Raw genomic sequence first — 22,783 nt, forward strand, 5'->3', positions numbered from 1 at the left:
AGTGATCCTGTTTTTCTCAAGGATTTGATTGAGTTGTTGGGGTAGTTGTAAGTGGAAGGGCCGATAGGTCTCCTGCTCCTTCCACTGCCGTTGTTTTCTGTCTAGCTCGCTGATTGGTTGCTTCAGTTGCGCGAGCCAATGGGTTGATTCGGTGAGGTCGCTATTGGATTGGACGCTGAAGTCGGGTTGGATTGATGGGCGGGTTCGCGGGCTGATTGGCTCTTGCTGTGAGGAGGCGGGACATTGGCGGCGGCGTCGTCTGCTCAGGGTCCATCGCTGCGGGCCTAAAGGGAAGAAGTTGGCGGCAGCGCCGGGACCTTCCTCAGCTGCGCGGTCAAGGGAAAGCGGGCGACCCGCAGCCCGCCGGGCCCCACCCTGGAGTGGCCGGTACCGGCGGGGTGTTTGGGTGGAGCCGAGGTGTCGGTGCAGGGGGCGGGGAGGGGAGGGGGATGAGGGAGAGGGAGGGGGATGGGAGGGGCGGGAGCCCGGAGGGGGCGGGGCAGGTCAAGGAGGGGAGGGGGCGGGGCCAGGCAGGGGTAAGGGGGAGGGTGAAGGGGGAGTTGGAGGGTGAGGGGGAGGCTGGGCAAGGAGGGGAGGGGAGGGAAGGGGGCAGAGGGGCAGGGGGGAGAAGGGCAGGGGGGAGAAGGGCAGGGGGAGGAGGGCAGGGGGAGAAGGGCAGGGGGAGAAGGGAACCGCTTGTTTTCCCCAGGTACCCAAGTCCCCTCTCTGTGTGTGTTGGCTTTCTCCTGCCCTCCACCCCCACAATTTAATGGTCCCATTTCTGACCTTCTCTTCCTTATCTTTCCTTGATGAAGGGACAAACCCACAACATGTTTGATGTCTCTTTCTCTTTGCTCTATGTCTGTTTGACCTGATGACTCTCTCTAACCCTGTGGCTTTACCCCCTCATCTTTCGCTGGTTGAACACAATGGAGCTGTAAGAGCTCAATTTGTGAAGGGTTGTATCTGGATTTGAGTCGTTTCACACCATGTCGATTTCTTTAAATTGTGGCAAAAGCAACTGAAGGATTTCAAAACCTCGTCATCGGTCCTCTTTCAAACTCGTCTGAATTCCTTGGATGAAAAAACATTGCTCTGAAACTTACCCTGCGAGAGTTTATTTTCCTCTCTTGCAGGGAGGTTTCAGAATCTGTTCCACATGATGAATCTGTTGACTTTTCAAAGAGACAGTGGAGTGGCTATTTTCTTCGACCAAGATTTCATCAACTCAGTCAAGGGCTGAACTAAGTCTGCATTTAAAAATGGTTATGTTGCAAATGCAAGATGACTTTGGCTTTATTCATCAAAAGTGGCCATTTCCACGGTCTCAACGAGGCTGCTCTCTTGATCTCAAAGAGACGGTTAGAAATGGTCTTCCTCCTTCAAAATCCACTTGTTACTCCTGGTGAAAGGAGAAGACGATGTAACTGTACCTTCTCTGACGACTGTATCTTCAATCCTCTCTTCCCCACAGCATGGACAACAACTTCTGCCTCTCATTTGTAATGTTTCTCCAGAATGGCTCATCCCATGACACGTGCCGTCATTTCTGCCTTTGAAGTCCATTCAGCCTCTTCAAAAGTATGAATCATGAGCCAATGGACTCTAGCCTTGAATCAAGAACTCGCTTATTCGAACAGCTGCCATCTCTCAGCACTCTATTGACTTAGTTTCAATTTTAAGAACACAGATAATCAACAGATGGTCTCTCGATTTGATCAGCAGTCTTTCCTGACAACACAAATTCTTCCGTTTTTAATAAAGCAAACACTCCAGTATCTCAAGGACCATCATGAAGGTTTTCCTCTTTCGGTTTCAGATGCAGAATGAGCAGACATTTCATCTCCGTACATGGCTTGCCTTCTGGCATCTCAAAGGATTGTGTGTGTGACCCTGAATCCAACCCACAAAATAACTTGATAATATATATCAACTATTGTAACTTTAAAGATTAATATTCGCATAAAATGGTCCCTGATAATTCACAGGACAATGGCATCTTCAAACAATAATTTTCATTGGTAAAGATTAATAACAACACTTTTTACTTCACTCTAACTCCACTCTGCACAAATATGTGTGTGTGTGTGTGTGTGTGTGTGTGTGTGTGTGTGTGTATAAAAACCAAAACCATTCCAATTAAGGCAATGCCCATCTTTTTTTCTTCCTACAGTCGACAATCAGCTCCTTGGTTTTGGTGGCATTGAGTGCGAGGTTGTTGTTGGTCCGCGATTGAACCCTGCTTTCAATCTCCCTCCTGAATGCTGACTCGTTGCCATTCCTCATGCAGCTCATGACTGTGCTATCGTCAGTGAATTTGTAGATGGTGTCGTCATACCAAACTATGCAGCTGTAGATGTAAAGCGAGTCGAGCAGGGGTGAAATATGCAACCCTCTGGTGTTTGGGAGCTAATGGAGATTTTGGAAGAGTTGTTCTTGCCAATCCACACTAATTGGGGCCTGGAGATGAAGAAATTCTGGATCCAATTGCACAGTATGTTATGGAGTCCCAGGACTTTGGAGTTTGCTCATCAACTTTGATGGGAGAATGGTATGGAATGCCAGACTCTAGTCAATAAAGAGCATTCTGATGGATGCACCTTTGTCTTCTGGGTGTTTCAGGGTTTTGGCAGAGCCAGTGAAGATGACATCTGCCATAGGTCTGGTAAATTGGAATCGATCCATGTCGCCCCTTGGACAGGAGTTGATGTACTTCAACACCATCCCCTCAATCCACCTCATCACTGGATGTGAGTGTCACTCATTAATCATCATTTAGGCAGGTTACCCCACTCTTTGGAACTGATATATTTGATGCCTATTTGAAACAGGTGGGTGCCACTCCCTGTCGGAGTGAGATGTTGAAGATATCCATGGCCAGTTGGTCAACACAGGTTATCAATCCTCTGCTGGGTTCTCCATCCAGGCTTGATCCTTTCCTTTGATTCATTATCCTGAGGGCAGCCCATATTGTCATCTTTGGTTACTGATAGCAGCGGATCATCAAGAGATGTAGTGGGGGAGGGGGGATTTGCGATGGTTCTTCCCTGTACTAGTGGTTATATCAGGTGTAGAAGGCATTGAGTTCATGTGGAGTGAGGCTTTGCCGCCTCCCACTGCACCAGATTTGTTTTTGCAGCACTTTATGTCATTTAGGCCCCTGTCACAGCTGATGGGTATCCTTTGTTGTTTCCATTCTTGTGCTGAATCTCCACCACCTGCAAGATGGCTTTCCATGGTTTGTATTGGCTCCTTGTGTATCTGTATCTCCAAACTGTGATTTGGCTCTCAGCAATTTCTGGATATTGTCATTCCAGGATTTCTGGTTGAGAAAACTCCCTGAACAATTTGGTGGGGACACCCTCGTCCACAGCTGTTTTGATAAAGTTCGCTATGGTCCTGGTACAGTGATTCAGTTCCTCAGCTGAGTTCTTGAACACGATCCAATCCAGGGACTCTAGGCAGTCCTGCAGCTGGCTTCCCCTCCCGTGACCACCTTCTGGTTGTCCTGATCTCGTAAGTGTTGTGAGCAATTGTAGGCCCCATTTCTAAGAGAGGATGTGATGGCCCAGAGGTGGTTTACAAGAATGATCCTGGGGATGAGAGGAATAATGTTTGAGGAGCATTTGATGGTTCTGGGCCTGTACTCGCCCGAGTTTAGAAGAATGAGGCAGGACCTCATTGAAATCTGCTGAATAGTGAAAGGGCTGGATAGAGAGTATTTTGCCAGTTGTGCAAGAGTTTAGGATCAGTGGGAACAACCTCAGAATAAAAGGATGTCTGCTTAAAACAGAGATGGAGAAACCTTTTCATCTAGAGCAGTGATTTTCAAACTCCTCCACCACCCCACCCCCACCCCCAGGATCATATTCTACTTAATCCTTATGCTCTGTTAGTAAGGGATTACTTAAAGTGGGAGGTGAGTGGAAAGAAAGTTTGAAAAGTTTGAAAACCACTGTTTTAATCGTACCTCATTGATTTGTTCTGTGCATGTTTCATAACTCCAGAGAAAATAGGCCAATGACAACTTTTCTCAAGGAAATTTTCTCCTTCACAATTGGGTCCACTGCAGTCTTTCTCAGCCTTTTTTCCCATTCATATTCCACTTTAAGCAATCTCTTACTCATTTTTCGACACTCCAAGGAATAAAGTCCCAACCTGTTCAACCTTTCTCGTAGCTCAACTCCTGAAGACCTGGCAGCGTCTTTGTAAATGTTCTCTGCACTCTTTCAATCTTACTAATACCCTTCCTATAGCGAGTTGACCAGAACTGCACACAATACTCCAAATGTGGCCTCACCAACATCTTATCCAACCTCACCATAACTTCCCAACTCCTAATTAAAATATGTTAATTAATGAAGGCCAAGATGACAAAAGCTGTCTTTTGAACCCTGTCTTCCTGTGACACCACTTTCATGGAATTATGTAACTGTGTTTTATCTCTTGCTGCCGAGTTGTACAACTTCTCTGTTCAATTTCATAATGTTGGCTTCTGGACTATTTTATTGTGCCCCCTGATCTAGACAGTTCTGGCAGGGCAAAACAATTTTGTTTTCTTTTGTCAGATCAAATTTTGTCACATTGATCCAAAAACAAGTATTTTCACCATTCCTTCATTTCAGATTCTCTGCAGCTGTCGTATTGTACCTCACAGTGACGACATCATGTTCGTCTTGTTTATCCTTTACCCCTCCATCCAGACAGATGTGTTGATCAACGAGTCGACTTCACTCATCCAGCAGCCAATTCTGCTGCTTGGGCTTTTCATCCCACATATTCAGTTTGTTATTTCCCCTCTTCTTTTTCTCAGCAAAGCGAATCATGTTTGTTTGATCATCTTTCTGAATCCCAGTGAAAGGTTATCGACCTGAAGGTTTAGCTATGATTTTTTTTTGATGTATGCGCAGTGTTCAGAATTAAAAATTTATTGTGATGAACATGTCAGAAAATTTGTCGCTTTGTGGCAACAATACAGGTGCAAATATTGTACTAAATTACATTTTAAAAAAAGAAATCCATTTGTCCAAAATGAAGAGTAAGTGAGGGAGTGACTGTGGTTCCTTGTCCATTCAAAAATCTGATGGCAGAGGGGGAGAAGCTGTGTTTGTACCATTGGGTGTTTGTCTTCATGCTCCTGGACCTGTTTCCCTGGTGATCACAGTGTGAAGAAGGCCTGGTCTGGGTGGTGAGGATCCTTGAGGATAGAGGTTGTTTTCTTGAGAGTCTGCCTCTTGGAGAAATGCTTAATACATGCGCGAAGGATGAAAGGGGAAAAGTTTAGTGGAAACATGAGGGGGAGCTTCTCCACACAAGGTGGTGGGAAAGTGGAACAAGCTGCCAGCTGCTTGAGTTAATGTGAGCTCAGTGTTAGCAATGAAGAGTTTGGACAAGTTCAGGGATACGAGGGAGATGGAGGGTGATGGACTGGATGCTGGTCAGTGGGACAAGGCAGAATAAGAGTTTGGCACAGACTAGAAAAGCTGAAGGACCTGTATCGGTGCTGTAATGTTCTGTGAATCCATGGAGTGATGCACTGGGTCGTACATCTACAACCCGACAAAACTACCATGGTTCCTGCACAAAAGCACACAATATGCAGCACGTAATGACCAAATGAATAATCGAAATAAATATATGTAGAGGGCCAAGCGGGCACACAGCCCACGTTGTGAACCGTCGGTGACGCGGTTCTCCGATGTCGCGCAATACCATAAAACAGACCACTGGGCACTCACCCATTTAATGGACCACACGTGGACGGTGCTGCATGCCGAGGAACGGCACGTTGATTAGTGGTGTCTTCTGCGGGTAGGTGCAGGACATTCACAGGGCTTAATTTAAACCTGCTGGTTCCATGGATCGATAGCAAACTCTTAATAATGTCTCACCATGTCTCATTTGGCAGCCTATAATATACCCCAATAATAGTACCCTCATCCTTCTTATTTTTTCATTTTACCCACACTGCCTTCCTCGATGAGCCCTCCAGTCTCCTTTATCTTTCTCTGGATTCTAGATGTTGTAAGCCAAGAAACATTTTTGTAAATCTTCTGTGCATTCTCTCCACCTATCTCTATCCTTCCTTTGACAAATGAGACCAGAACTGAACACAATACTCCAAACCTGGCCTCACCAATACCTTCAACAATCGCAGCATCATTTTCCAGCTGTACTTTATGCTATGATATATGAAGGCCAGTTTGCCATAACCACCCTGTCTATGTGGCAATCCTCCTTCAAGGAACTCTGTACCGTAACTCCAAGATCCCTCTCTTCCTCTGCATTCCTCGATGCCCTTCCCTTAACTGCATATGTCTTATTTTGGTTATTTTTTTCTGGAATGCAGCACCTCACACTTGTCAACATTAAATTCCTTCTGCCATCTTTCAGTCCACTTTTCCAAACAAACCAAATCCTGTAATCTAAGAAAACCTTCCTCAACATCCACCACTCCCCCTATTTTCATATCATCTGCATATTTGCTTACCCAGTTAACCATCCCATTTCATTCCCCAACCACAGATCGAACATTGCCCCCCCTCTGTAGTGGGCATCTCCACATACTGCTGCAAAAAGCAGTCCTGAACACATTGTATAAACTCTAAGCCATCCTGCCCTCTCACTGACTGTGTTTCCCAATCGATGTTAGGAAAATTGAAATCCCCAACCAACACCACCCTATTCCTACTGCAGATGTCAGCTAATTCCTTGCACATTTGCTCTTCTAGTTCTCCCTTCCCATTTGCCAGACTATAATGTACCCCTATAATAGTAACCTCACCCTTCTTATTTTTTAGTTTTACCCACACTGCCTCCCTCGATGAGACCTCCCGTCTCTTGCCTGAGCACCGCTGTAATATCTTCCCTGACAAGTAATGCGGTATATAAAAGAAGTCTGTAAAGTTTGAATAAACCCATCTTGTGTTGACTAACATGGGTATGTATATGACTTTAGTAGGTGTACTGGAGTTGCCGCCAGAAATGGTGAGCCCCGAATGCAAGATTCAGCCGAAGCTTGAATCTCCAGTGATCATGGACACGACTGCAGCTGCTGCCACCACGGCTGCAGTTAAACCAGGTTCTGCCTATTTCTCCTGGAATTGACTAGACATGAGCTTTTAAATATGGAGGGCCTGAGTGACAGGGATCCATCTGATCTAATGAATGAGATGCTCGTATTAGCAGATGGCCATTCTCATTGTTTACTTTTTGAGACTCTATTCCTGTCCAAACTCCCAGGTCGTGTCGCAATACCAATCGTTAACATGGATTTCTGCCATCCCCATGATGTAGCGTGGGAGGCTGACAGGCTCGATCAAACTCCAACGCAAGTGTCTGCTCACAAACAGCCTCTTTGATCAGTAGATCCATCTCCTGTTTCCTACAAGCCTCTTCTATTTGCAGTTCAGTTAAAGAAGGATGAATGCACTGACAGGCGGTGAGAATGGTGTTTTTACCATCACCAATGGGGAAAAAAGCCCATAAATGTGTCCCACCATTTATCTATTAGAGAAAAAAGGCAGGAAATTAAAAAAACGGCTGTCAGTTGGGGCCTCGGCAGCTGGCACAAGTACCGACTGGCCTATTGTATCTTCAAGACGACGCTGGTAAGTACAAATATCCTGCCAACCTATTTTGAAAAAAACACTTAAATAACCACACCGAGCTCTTCAAGCAGCAAATGGAACTACAATTCCTTGCTTTGGCATAGGACAGGTCGCAATTGGGAAAGGAGGTGCGACATTCCTTTGGAATTGCATATTGTCTTCCATTGCACAGGTCATTTTGTGTGCAGATTTTTGAAGGTCGCATGACTTGCCAGTAGACGTGAAGCGGAGGAAATGGGTTCATGCCACCACTTTGAAAACATACCCACTGGTCTGCAGCAAAGGGGGAGTTTCCCATCTCGGGGTCCATATCCTGCACAAAGATGTCTATGCTGTCCTGCTCAATGAATTTCCTGCTATTATCTCCTAATTTCAATACCTCCAAAACAGCCCAGGGTGTGTCCCATTACATAGACACTTCAGACCCGCTGATTTACGCCAGTTCTCGTCATCTTCCAACTGATTAACTGCGGCAGGCAAGGGCAGAGTTTATTGCAAGGGAGAAATAAGGCATCATTCAGTGCTCCAACAGTCCTTGGGCATCACGGTGACACGTGGTACCCAAAATAACAGGTGGATGTAGACCCTGCGGTGATTACCGTCGGCTCATTAACTACACCTGACAGATACCCTTTCCCTCATATGCAAGGTTTCGCTGCCCATCTGCACATTTTCCAAGTTTTCTCCAAAGTTGACCTTGTCAAGGGATACCATCAGATCCCGGTGTATAAGGAAGACATTATTATTCCTTTAAGGCTTTTTGAATTTTTTAAGGATACCATTTGGATTGAAGAACGACGTTCAAACTTTCCAGCATCTTATAGAGGCATTGGGCAGAATCGCTTCCATACACTTGGATGACATCCTCATAGCCAGTCAAACTGAACAGGATATCTCGCACTGCAAGAGCTGCCTGTTCCAATGGCTGATGGAATTTGGTCTTCCCATTAACCCTAGCAGATGTCAATTTAGCAAGTCCACCATCGATTCCTGGGACACAAGATCATGGGTCATGGTGTCTTTCCCTTAGCCAGCAAGGTAGAGGCAGTCCGTGCTTTTCCAACACCTATCATGGTTCAGGGCCTGCAGAAATTCTTGAGCAGGAAAAACTTCTATCACCGGTTCATTCCAGCAGCTGCTGACATTCTTTGACCACGGTTTCCAATCCTCACCACAAAGCAAAGGGAGCAGAGGTTAGGTTTGTGATGCCAAAGACGCTTTAGTCAACGCAGAAATGCTCCCCTATCCTAACCCCAACACATCCTTGACATTTAGTCCTGATGCCTCGAGTATGGCCATGGGTGTGTTTCTAGAGCAGTACGTCAATATGGCCATTGCCAACCCCTCGCATTCTTTAGCAAACATCTATGGCCATCAGAGATGAAATATCGTGCATTATGTCGAGCCACACGGCACTCCGATTTGTTTTGGAGGGTCGGCATTTCACTGTGTTCACAGACCACCAGCCACTCGTTTTTACCTTCAGCAAAATAACAGATCCATGGTCAGCAAGACAGCAGGGCCATTCTCATACATTTCAGAATTTACCACAGACGTGCGCTATATTTCTGGTAAAAACAATGGCATCACGAATATTCTGTCCAGACTGACTGTATATCATATTCAGGGTGACATTGATATTCCTGAATTAGCCAGTGTCCAGGCAATGGACCCCGATGTTCAGGCATATAGTACGGCCATTACTGACCTGGACATACAGCATGGGGCAGCACAACTGGGGGGCCAACCTTACTTTGTGACATGTCTTTGGGCTACACTCGACCAGTGATTCCACCATCTTGGAGGCAACACCTTATTGACCAGATACACAGCTTGTCTCATCCATCAATCAGAACATCTGTCAAGCTTATGTCAAATAAATATGTAGGTCATGGTCTGAAAAAATGTGTCGCGCCATGGGTCTGCACATGTACCTCCTGCCAGACAGCCAAAATTCAGTGGCACACTAAGACACCTCTTCAACCTTTCCCGGCGGTATGCAGGCAGTTGGAACACATTCGTGTGGACCGGCTCAGACCATTGCCAGTATCTCAAAACATGAGATATATTTGAACAGTTGTAGAACATTTCACGCACTGACCAGAGGCCGTCCCGTTGCCATCCAGTGACATTGAGACAACTGCCAGAGCATTCATTATCAATTGGATGGCTAGATTTGGTTTTCTGACCCACATTACTTCAGACCATGGAGCACAATTCACCCACAGTCCAATGGCCTTATAGAACATTTCTACCGGCAACTGAAGTCAAACTTAAGGCCTGACTCACCGGTCCGAATTAGGTCAACAAATTGCCATGGATTCCATTGGGTGTGCACATGGCTCCAAAGGAAGATATGTCTGCATTGTCCGCAGAGATGGTATATGGTATGCTCCTTACATTTTCATGGGACATTCATTTCACAGCAAACTCTGATCTGAATGTTCTTCATCAGCTTCGACATGGTGTCGTGATCAGCAAACCTTTTCCTCTCCACTGGCATAGATCCCCTAAACAGAATGTGCCCCCACCACTCCTGGACGCTGATTTTGTTTTTGTGTGCAGACAGATCCCAAGAGCGCCATTACAATGAACGTATGAGGGCCTTTTCCGCGTGTTGAAGAAGGATGAGGTTGTGTATACATTGGACATTGGGGGACATTCACAGCTGTTTCTGGTGACTGTTCTGGGGTGGGGGTGTAGCAAATGTCGAGTGGCCGGGCAGGCAAAGTTCTTTGGCGGGCGTGAAAAATCATGAGACAGACAGCTGGAAACTCATCCATTTAATTTACCGCCCGTGCATGGTGCTGCGTGCTGATGAATGGCACGTTCTGTGTAAATTCTCCTGCCGGAAGGCGCGGAACGTTCACAGGGCTTAATTTAAACCTGTGGTCCCGTGGATTGGCAGCAAACTCATAATGATGTCCCAGCTTGTCCCATGGAGCCCGGGACATGCTGTAAATAAAACAAAGCCTGTAAAGTCTGAATAAAGCAGTCTTGTGTTGACTAACCTGGTGTGTGTATGTGTGTTGCTTTAGTAGCTCTATCAAAGTAGCTGCTACATATATAAATATTTTGGGTGATTATCGCACTTCTAGGATTCTTTTCATCCATCTCACAGCCTGTGGGAAGAAGCTATTCCCTAGCCTGTCAGTCCTGATTTTGATGATGGACATGGTTAAAGATGCTGTTCACTGGATTGAAATGGTCATTTTATAATTCCTTGAGCCCTATTTGAACAACACTCCCAGTAAATGCCATCTGAAGAAGAAAGGGACCCAAGTGATCCTCACAACTCTTTGCAAAATTCCTGTCTGATGCTTTACAGCAACTAGACCATCCAATGGTGCAGCCAGACAGGAGACTCAACTGCACTCCTGTAAAATCTCAAGATGAGAGCCGTTGGCCTTAACCTCCTCAACCTCCTTGGGAAGTGTAGGTACTTCTGACCAATAAGGAGGTGTGATTGTTTTGTGTATTAATACGTGTGCTGTATGGATGGGAATTTTACGTGATTGTATTGTCTATTCTTGCTCTTTAACAATCTTTAGTGGATAGAAGTAGTCTTTGTACTTTAGGATGTACAATCATGTACAGATTGTCGTAAAATAGCCATTTGGCCCAGATGTCTATTCAGTCCAAGAATACTTTCGATCACAGGCAGATTTTTAACAATAACACCATTCATTCTGCAACAACTGCCACTTAATTTTCCCAGTTGTTCAAAGGTAAACTATATGGGGAAAACACCACTGTCAACTCTTCTACCTTAAAGGAGTAAATATATTCAAATGGGAAGTAGATCAAGAGATGGAAACAGTGAAATCAGACAGAGGTGAGTGGCTGCTTAAAATTAGAAACATTCGTGTTCATGCTATAGAGTTTAAGGCTGCCCAGGAGGAATATAATGTGTTTTCTATAAGTTTGTGTGCCTTCACCCTGGCGAAGGATGGGGCCAACAGACATGTTGCTGGAAGGGTTCGAGAATTGATATGCTAGGCCACAGGAAGCTCAAGTTTCGAACCACAGAGCACAGGTGTTTAGCAAAATGGCCACCCAGTCTGTATTGTTCTTGCTGATATCGAGGTCAACTGAATCTACCAAATATAGTAGATTAGGTTGGATGGGATGCATGTGAAACACTGCCTCACCTCGAAGGTCTGATTGTGGCCTTGGATGGAGGTGAGAGGAGATGTAGGGCATGTTTGGCAATTTCTGCAGTTCCAATGGAGAGTGCATCAGGTGGTGGTGGGAGGAGAGGGTAGTGCCGTCGAGGGAGTCACAGAAAGACATAACCCTGTTAAAAGAGGATATGAGTGAAGCAGGTTAGATGTAGCAGGTTATAGGATGGTGCTGAAGTTCGAAGTGTCCGAGGATAACATGTCCAATGTGGCAGCTGATGGTGGTAAGTGAGAAACCTGAGGGATTCTGTCATTGTCCTGCTGGAGAGGAGGTGGGGTAAGGGCAGAAAGCGAATTGGAGATATGGGTGCAGGCTTTTTCAATGATAGTATGGGGGATTCGGCAATTATTGAAGAAATAAGACATTTTGGGTATCCTGGTATGAGGACCTAAACTTGGGATTTTTACAGGCCCAGAGGACCCCAAAAGCTGGCAGCAATAGAAAATCACCAAGACAAATGGATACTTAAACAAACATCATTTTTAATTTTCTTTAAACAAAAAAACAGGATCAAACTTTAATTTAAAACTATTAACTTAATAGCCTTATATTAACCCCTTCTAATTCTAAGCGCTGGTGTTTTTAATATGTATAAAGTTCTTTGACACAACTCCAAGTTCACCGGTGTCTATCAATTCTTAAACTGTGCACAGAATTCAACTTTTATGAATTTTCACCAAGCTCTGGTGCTTAAAAGTAAATGTTTACCCTCCAGGAAGGCTCTTGTTGGTTTCAGAGAGGACTTACTTGGTCATTGGACACACAAAGACTGATTCCCTCTGATCAGCCACTTTGGGGTCTTGCCAATGAAACCCATCATGGTTTTCCAAATGATAACCTCTTCTGCAGGTCACCATAGAGTTCCTTTTGTTTCCCTTATTTCAGGTGAAACACTCAAGCCAGCTATTTCCTCTTGTATGGATGACAAAGTTTTTCAACAGGCTGAACTGAGAACTCACAACCCGTGTTCAAAATGGGTTTCAACAAGATGCCAGCTTGCCATCTCACTCTCTCGCTCTCTCTCTCTCTCTCTCTCTCTCTCTCTCTTAGAAAAAGTCTATTTGGTGTCATCTCTCTGCTTGCAAAACCACATGAACTTCTTAGAACAGCAAACTGGAACATGCTTTTGAAATTCTTTAGCAAAACTGTCTCCTTGTTTTGTCTTTGCAAATGTTCTCGGTGCCTGCATGACTCACTCTCAGCAAAGCCTTTGCAATTTAAATAAGAGCTGTTTTGTGAAGTGTTTGTGTTTGTTTGTGACCTACACGACTCCTACAATCCATCTCTTTCAAAAACATATTTATATACAATGTAAAATGTATAATCATTGGAGGAGTTGTGATAAAACCAATGGTGTCCTTGCAAACTAAAAGTGGGAAGAGGTATACAGTGAGTTCTGGTGAGTGGAGTTTGTAATAGTTGAAACGTGAAACTCTCTCTCTCATTCAGGAGACAATTTACTGTCATGTAATTAAAGTGTCATATCACATAAAATTGCTTTTTTCCTGCTGTCAGATAGACAGATTTGCCATTGGCAGAAATTGCTGAAATGACTCTTGCAGTCTGAGAAAGAAGCAAAAGAGAGTCATGCTCCCCCCCCCCCCCACCCAACCATCCCAAACCCTGGGCCAAGTCACTGAGGGTCTGTGGATTCTCTTTCAATGCTCACAGACCAATCCAAGTCATTTGCAATGTGAGCTCCACTTTTGAATCTCTGACACGATTAGGAACCATTTCGCACCCACTCGTATCCCAAGTCTGATACCTGATACACTTTTAGCCAGTTTTGAACCAGTCTCTAGCAATCCATAGCCTAGTGTGAGTTCCTTGACTACTTTGTCCGGAAGCCCATAGCCTGCATGGGTTCCTCTCCTCAAGTCACCAACAGCCTGCCACCTATGTGGGTCCTTCAGCTGCAAAACCCCTCACTGGTCTGCTTCCATGGTCACTGACTCGTGGAATGAATCCTCTGCTTCTCAGATGTTGATGGGGTGTGGTCTTCCTGTTTTCAGGTGCCCTGTGTTAGTCCTCCACTTCCCCAGAGTTCACGGTGGCGAGGAAATCTAACACATCTAAATAAAAATAAAAATTTTACCACTTAGAGGAGATTCTTACATATCTAGAGGGATGGAAAGGGCATTATTACAAATTGAAGCTTAATATTTGAATATTCAGGTGCTAAATTTGCAAAAGCATCGAGTATATATTTCTCAACCTAAATGTAATTTTTACTAAAGGAATACAATTTTGAATGTTTGCATGTCATCTTGGCATCTCTAAAAATATATCTGATTTCCAAGTAAGTGCAATACATTTCCTCATCACCGCAAATGCTAATTTAACAAATTTCAATTGATATATTAATAGTTTTAATTTGGGCCTTATTCCTTCAATATTTCCTAATAAAAATAACGTTGAATTTTGCGGAAAAACAACGCCTGTAACTTGTTCCACAAAATTTGTAATTTTCAACAAAAAGATCTTGCATTAGGACAAAGCTAAGTTGAATGCAAGAAAGTTGCGACATCTTCACCACACCTCAAACATTGATCTGATAATTCTGATTTTAGTCTATTCATTTTCTCTGGTGTAAGAAGTAACTGTAGAAGAAAAACTAGTTGTGAATTCCGTCCTCACTGCTGCAGTGTGGAACGCTGGACACTAGTTCCAGACTGCTGAGTTGAAGTGAATTAATACAACTCCCCTGGATCACATGATCTCTGTTTCCAAATCAGCTTCCTGTAGAGCTTTTCAAATCCAAGTGCGAGTTACTTGACTCTAGGTGCAGCTTTCAGATAAATTCCTTGCTGACATTTGCTACATGACTGTTGTAAAAACAATTATACTAAACTAATTTATATCTTACATTGAGATCCTTATATGGATTTACCCATATCTGCCAATCAATTACAATATTCAGATCCATTTCCCACCTTTGTCTGGACTTATGAACACATCGAAGTAAATTTTTTAACAATTCCTCTTTATAAGGAATTTCTATTTCAGTACAACATGGTTGGTCCTAACTTATCCTTCAAATATGCTCTTGGGTGGAAATAGCAAAAAAAATTGCTTTGAGTTATATGATATTTATTTCTCAGTTGCTCAAATAACATTAATTGACCCCTTTCATAACAATCTTCAACATTTATAATCCCCTTACGAAACCAGCTATCCAGAAATTGATGATCCTTTGAAAAAGAGGCGAAGATTTTGAATCAAAGCCATTCTGGGTGATGTACATCCACTTAAACCAATTTCATCATTTATTTTATTCCATATATTAATCAAATGTTTCAACAATGGTGTATCTTTATCACCAACCATTAATTTCGATTCCCACCTAGATATAAATTCTTCTGCTTTTCCTCTCTTTTATTTTATTTGATATAATTTTAACCCATGGCAATTATTCCCTTTCAAACAAAGAAGCAAGAAATTTCATTTGAGCAGCTGCACACTAATTTTTAAAATGAGGAAGCTGTAGTCGTGTCAATGTAGAATTTGCATTGAGAGAAACGCAGCTGTCTTTATCTACCTCATTGAATTGGCTAAAATGGCAGAACATGAGAGCAAATGTCCCGGAGGAGTGTGGGTCACTTATAACGTGGGATTCATTCGGAAATGTGTTCACATGACATAAACTCATGATGCAGACTGTTTTCTAAGAATGGAATACAAGAGGAAGGTTGACTAGGTCTCCAGCAGGATATAGATTACAAGATATAGGAGCAGAAGTCGGCCCACGGCCCAACTTTCTCCCCTTAACCCTTGATTCTTTGATGAATCAAATACTTGTCAATCTCTGTCTTAAATACACCCAATTACCTCATTTCCACAGATTCATGACCCACTGACAAAATCAATTCTACCACATCAGTTTTAAATTGACACCCTTTTATCCTGAATTATGCTCTCTTGTCCAAGCATCCTCCACCATGGGAAACATCTTTGCCAAATGGACTCTGAACAGGCCTTCCAGCATTTGAAATGGCTCTGAGGTCCCCCTTATCCTTCTGTACTCCAACTAGTACAGTCGAAGAGTCGACAATTGTTCCTCATACACTAACCCTTTCATTCCTGATATCATTCCAGTAAATCATCTCTGGCCTTCTCCAACACCAGCACATCTTTTCTCAAATACGGCACCCAAAACTCTAATTCAGTTTGAATGGAAAGGGAATTCTCTAATAACACAAACACAACAGTTAAATGATATTATGTCTTGTTGAAAATTACAAAAAATTATTAAAGAGTCAAATAAAAATTTCAAAAGATGCCGGGGCTCATTTATGGACCATTATCATAAGCGAAAGAATTCGGGTTGTTCTGCTGTGTTATGAGAGCAGAAGATCCCAAAACCCACAGCAATAGATATTCACCAAGACAAATGGTTATTTAAACAAAAGTTGATTTTAATTATCTTTTAACATGAAAATGGAATTACACTTTAACTTACTTACTTTACCTAACTTACCCCCCTTCTAATTCTAAGTGCACCTGTGTGTAAGTTCAGAAAAGTTCTTTGGTTCACAGTCTAATCTCACTTCTCATTCCTCCAAGTTCACTGGTTGCAGGCCATTCTTATACTGTGCACAGAATTTAACATATATAAAGTTCACCAGGTTTGGTGCTTGAAAGGTAAATAATTACTGTTCAGAAATGTTCTTGTTGATTTTCAGAGAGAGCTGTGTTGTTCAGTGAAGTATTAGGGTGTTTTTTACTCAACATACCAGCATCTGAAGTCCGTTATCTCTTCAGAAAAGTTCAGATAGCTTTAGCATGGAGCAGAGTTGAGCCAGCATTGCGCAGGTATTTAAGGGAATGTGTGGGCAGGCTTTGTTCTGGACAAAAAATCTCACCAAATGACACCTCTTGAAATCAAGATTCAATCCATTTTGAGGAGTTGTTCAACAAGAGCCTGGTGTTCCCTGAGGAGTTTTCTTTCAATCGTGGAAATAATTTTTTTAAAAAGCCCGTTAATCTTCCTGATACAGGTCTTTGTATTTAACTTTCAGGTTGCTATCTGTTGTTAACTTGGAGGCCTTTAATGGGGTGTCTGGGTGGAATCTTTGCTTTAACCAAGCAGTTCTCTTGCAATTTTCCAGCTGTAGGATGCGGTGCAGTTGCTTGCAAGTTTAGCAAGTGGGATTATGATGTGACACTGCAAGTCACAGCGTGATTTTTGTTTTTGAAAATGCAAATGTGAAAATTTTAACTTTGGTCTCCTTGGTTTGCTTAAGTTTACAGAGGAGACGTTGGGTCAAGCTGAGAAGATAGAGTTGGATGCCCATTAGGCGAATCGACTGGGCAAAGCAGAAAGTACAAAACAAGGGACTGAAAAAATAATGAAGCAGACTGAAGTGCCGTTGAACCAAACCCAGGTAAAGAATTTAATTTTGTGCTGTGTACTTAAGAGACCAAACGATTTAGGCTTTTAGTGGTGACCTATTTAAATTAACAAAATCTGATTAGAATTGAAGTTTATGGAATGTTTGGAAGTTACCACAAAAAAATGGAGCATATAAATTAGATGTTGTAATTAAGGTAAATGAACAATACAATGAGCCTGGTGTCACAGTATCTGCCTCCCTCTACCATACATCGCCATTAAACCTTCTCCCCAATATGAACCTGATGTCACAGTATAGGTCAGAATTTATTGTACATCACTGTTAAACATTCTCACTACAGTGAATCCGGTGTCAGCAGTATCTGTCAAAGTTAACTGTACATCACCTTCAGCATTCTTCCTACTCTGAGCCCGGTGTCACAGTTTCTGTCCCAGTCTACTGTACATCACCATTAAACGTTCTTCGCACTGTGAACATGTTGTCACAGTATCTGACACAGTTTATAGAACATCACTGTTAAACTTTCTCATGACTGTGAATCCTGTCTCACAGATTCTGCCTCATTCAAATGTACATCAATGTTAAACCTTCTCCCCCCTGTGAACCTGGTGTTACAATACCTACCTAAGTCTACTGTTCATCACCGTTAAAACCTACCCACTGTGAATCTAGTGTCACAGTATCTGCCACAGTTTATTGTACATCTTGTTAAACATTCTCCCCACTGCGAACCTGGTGTCACAGTATCTGACACAGTTTATCGTACATTAATGTTAAACATTTTCACTCCCGTGAACCCATTATCTCAGTATCTATCTCAGTTCACCGTACATCACCGATAAACATTCTCCCCCCTGTGAAGCTGGTGTCAGAGTATCTGCGTACATCTATCGTACATCACCGTTAAACATTCTCCCAGCAGTGAAAACAGTGTCACTTTCTCTGTCACAGTTTATCAAACAGAACTGTTAAACATTCTCCCCACCGTCAACCCTGTCCATGTCCCAGCATCTCAGTTTCTCGTGAATCACCAGGAAATCTTTTCCCCACTGTGAGGCCGGTTTTACTGTACCTACCACAGTTTATCGTAGATCACCATTAAACCTTCTCCGCACTGTGCACCTAGAGTCATGGTATTTACCTCAATTCACTGTATATCATCATTAAATCTTCTCCCCACTGTGAATACAGTGTCACAGTATCTGTCTCAGGCTACCGTACATCACTGTTAAACCTTATTCCCCACTGTGCACCTGGTGTCACAGTATCTATCTCAATTTACCGTACATCACCGTTAAACCTTCTCCCCACTGTGAACCTGATGTGACAGTATCCACCTCAATATAAGTTATATAGCCCATAGACCTTCTCCCCACTGTGAACCCAGTGAAATAATATCTGCCTCAGTCTTTTGAAAATAAACATTAAAATTTCTCCCCACTGTTAACTCTGTGTCTCTGTATCTGCAACATTGTATAGCGTGTCACCTTTAAACCTCTTCCGCACTGTGAACCTGGTGTCACACTACCTGCCACAGTTAACTGAACCTGACTGTTAAACCTTCTCACTAATGTGAACCCGGTTTCACAGTATCCCTCTCAGTCTCCCATCCCCTCTGTGAATTGGGTATAACAGTATATGCCAGAGTTTATTATACATCACTGGTAAACCTCCCCACTTTGAACCAGGTGTCATATTATCTGTCTCCATGCACTATACATCACCATTAAAGCTTCCCCCCACTCTGAACCTAGTGAAACATTATCTGACACATTTTATCATACAACACTGTTAAACCTCTCATTGCTATATAACCATATACAGCACAGAACAGGCCAGTGTGGCCCCACTGGTTCATGCCTGAACAAATTCCCACCCTCCAAGTTCCACTGACCAGCACCTGGTCCATACCCCTCCAATCCTCTCCCTTCCATGTAATTATCCAGTCTTATATTTAATGTAAATAACGTCCCTGCTTCAATCACCTCTGTTTGAAGCTTATTCCACATCCCAAACACCCTTTGCGTCAAGAAATTCCCCCTCATGTTCCCTTTATAATTTTCCCCCTTCAACTCAAACCATGGCCTCTGCTTTGAATATCCCCCACTCTTAATTGAAAAAGCCTATCAACGTTTACTCTGTCTGTCCCTTTTAACATCTTGAACACCTCCATCAAATCCCCCCTTTATTTTCTACGCTCCAGAGAAAAAATCCCCAGGCTGCTCAACTTTTCTCTGTAACTCAAACCCTGAAATCCTGTCAACATTCTCGTGAACCTTCTCTGCACTCTCTCTATTTTGTTTATATCTTTCCTATAATTCGGTGACCAAAACTGCACAAAGTACTCCAAATTTGGCCTCACCGATGCCTTGTACAATTTCATCATAACATCCCAACTCTTGAATTCAATACTCCGATTTATGAAGGCCAACATTCCAAATGCCTTCTTCACCACTCTATCTACCCGAGTATCAACTTTGAGGGTACTATTTACCATAACTCCTAAATCCCTTTGTTGCTCTGCTCTCCTCAATTGTCTACCATTCAATGTAAATGACCTAATTAGATTTGCCTTTCCAAAATGCAACACTTCACACTTATCCGTATTAAATTCCATCAGCCATTTCTCAGCCCACTCCTCTAGCTTTCCTATATCTCTTTTTAAGCTATGGTAATCTTCTTCACTGTCCATAATACCACCAATCTTTGTATCATCTGCAAACTTACTTATCCACATCACTACCCCTTCTTCCAGATCGTTAATATATATAACAAACAATAGTGGACCCAGGACTCATCCCTGAGGAACTCCACTAGTCACTGGCCTCCAATTTGACAAACAATTTTCTACCACTACTCTCTGATACCTCCCATCCAACCATTGCTGAATCCATTTCACTACCTCCTTATTTATATCTAATGCCTCTACCTTTTTGCCTAACCTCCTATGGCGAACTTTGTCAAAAGCTTGACTAAAGACTAAATAGACAACATCCACAGTCTTCGATTCATCAATCTTTTTTGTAACCCCCAAGAAAAACTCTATAATGTTTGTTAAGCATGATCTACCCCTGACAAAACCATGCTGACTACTACCGATCAATCCCTGTTCTTCCAAATATTTGTAAATGCCATCCCTCAGAACACTTACCATTAACTTACCCACCACAGACGTCAGACTCACAGGTCTATAATTTCCAGGCTAACATTTGGACTCTTTCTTAAACAGCGGAAAAACATGAGCCACCCTCCAATCCTCTGGCATTACCACCATGACCAGTGACATCCTAAATATCTCTGTTAATGGCCCCACTATCTGTACACTAGCCTCCCTGAGTGTCCTTGGGAATACTTTGTCCAGACCCAGAGATTTTTCCACCTTTATCTTTTTTAACACTGCCATCACTACCTCCTCGGTTATCCTTATATGATTCATGACCTCTCCACTATTTTTCTTTACTTCAACTGGTACAATATTTTTTTCCCGAGTGAATACCGAGGAAAATAAATCATTTAAAATTTCCCCCATCTCCTCTGACTTCTAACAAGGGGTCCAATTCTATCTACAAGGGGTCCAATTCTATCCCTCACTAATCTTTTACTTTTAATGTACCTATAGAAACCCTTTGGATTTATTTTTACTCTGCCTGCCAAAGCCTCTTCATGCCTCTTTTTGGCCTTTCTAATTTCTTTCTGAAGATTTTTTTCTACACTCCTTGAAGTCCTCTTTCAATTTCTCATCACCCTGCTGTTTATACCTCTTGTACACCTCCCTCTTTCTCCTAACCAAATTTCTAATATTCCTCGAAAACCAAGGCTCCGTCTGACTTCCAGCCTTTCCTTTCATCCTCACTGAGACACATCTACTCTGTACTCTCTACATTTCTTCTTTGAATATTCTCCATTTTTCATTTATTTCCTTTCCTGAAAAAATCATGTCCCACTCAATACTCCCCAAATCCATTCTTATTCCTTTGAAATTTGCTTTTCTCCAATCCAGAACCTCAACTTTAGGCCCCTCCTTCCTCTTCCCTAAAACTACCCTAAAATTAATAGAGTTGTGATCACTAGACTCAATTTGTTCTCTAACATTAACCTCAGACACCTGACCTATCTCGTTCCCTAACAGGAGATCCAGTATTACACCGTCCTGAATTGGTTCCTCTACGTATTGATTAAGAAAACTATCTTGTACACATTTGACAAACTATAGCCCTTCCAGCCCTCTTACTGTATGGGTATCCCAATCAATGTGAGGGAAGTTAAAATCTCCCATGATCACTACCTGATGTTTATTACACATATATGCTATCTCCTTACAAATTTGTTCCTCCAACTTTCTTGACCCATTTGGTGGTCTATAATACACTCCTATTCATGCCCTCATGCCTCCTCCACCCCTCAATTCCACCCAAACTGCCTCACTGGACGATCCCTCCAAACCATCCTGCCACCTCACGGCAGTAATGTCCTCCTTCACAAGTAGAGCAACTCCTCCCCCTTTTATACCCCCTATTCTATCACATCTAAAACATTTGTATTCTGGAATATTGAGTTGCCAGTCCTGTCCCTCCCGTAACCAGGTCTCACTAATTGCCCCCACATCATAATTCCAAGTGCCAATCCAGGCTCTAAGCTCATCTACCTCGTCACTCTGCTTTTTGCATTGAAGGACATGCATTTTAGTATCTGTCTCAGCCACTGGACAACAACATTAAACCTTCTCCCTACTGTGAAACTGATGTCACAGTATCTGACACAGTTTATTGGATATCAGTATTAAACATTCTCACTACTGTGAAACAGGTATCACTGTATCTGCAACATTGAATCGTGTATCACTGTTTAACCTCCTTCCCACTGTGAACCTGTTGTCAAATTATCTGTCTCAGTCTACCATACATCACCGTTGATCTATCTCTCAACTCTGAATCCATTGTCACAGTATTTTCCACATTATAACATACATCACCATGAAACCTTTTCCCCACTGTTGACCTGATGCCACACCATCTGCTGTAGTTTATTGTACATCACTGTTAAACCTTCTAACTACTGCTGTGAACCCGGTCACACAGTATCTTCCTCATTCCTCCGTATATCACCGTTAAACTTTCTCCCGACTGTGAACTCGGTGTAACAGTATCTTCCTCAGTCTGCCGTACAGCGCTGTTAAACATTCTCACCTCCGTTAACTTTGTGTCTCAGTATTTGCCACAGTTTATCTTATATCACCGTAAAACCTTATCCCCACTGGAAACCTGTTGTCAGATTTTCTGCCACAGTTTATCATACATCACTGATAAACCTTATCTCCACTGGAAACCTGTTGTCAGATTTTCTGCCACAGTTTAACATACATCACTGATAAACCTTCTCCCCACTGAGAACCCAGAGTAACTGTGTCTGCCTCAGTCTGCTGTACATCACCATTAAACCTTCTCCCAACTGATAACCTGGTGTCACAGTATCAGCCAGAGTTAATCGTACATCAATATTAAACCTTCTCACTTCGGTGAACTCATTTTCATGGTATCTGCCAACATTTACCGGACATCACTGTTAAACCTTCTCACTACTGTGAACCCTGTGTCATAGTATCAGTCTCAATCTACCGAAAATCACCGTTAAACCTTC

At 42.8% G+C, this 22,783-nt stretch overlaps 1 long non-coding RNA gene across 2 annotated transcripts in view; it reads right to left on the bottom strand.

The window, feature by feature from the left end:
* Positions 1 to 12,254: 12,254 nt before the first annotated feature.
* Positions 12,255 to 22,783, bottom strand: part of LOC138745734 (uncharacterized) — a 50,548-nt gene continuing 40,019 nt past the window's right edge. For both annotated transcript variants that reach the window (XR_011346458.1, XR_011346459.1), the window contains one exon: positions 12,255 to 13,864. This is a non-coding gene — a long non-coding RNA (uncharacterized lncRNA). The remainder of the gene's footprint in view (positions 13,865 to 22,783) is intronic.

The sequence above is a fragment of the Narcine bancroftii genome, chromosome 11 (genome assembly GCF_036971445.1).
Source record: "Narcine bancroftii isolate sNarBan1 chromosome 11, sNarBan1.hap1, whole genome shotgun sequence".
NCBI lineage: Eukaryota > Metazoa > Chordata > Chondrichthyes > Torpediniformes > Narcinidae > Narcine > Narcine bancroftii.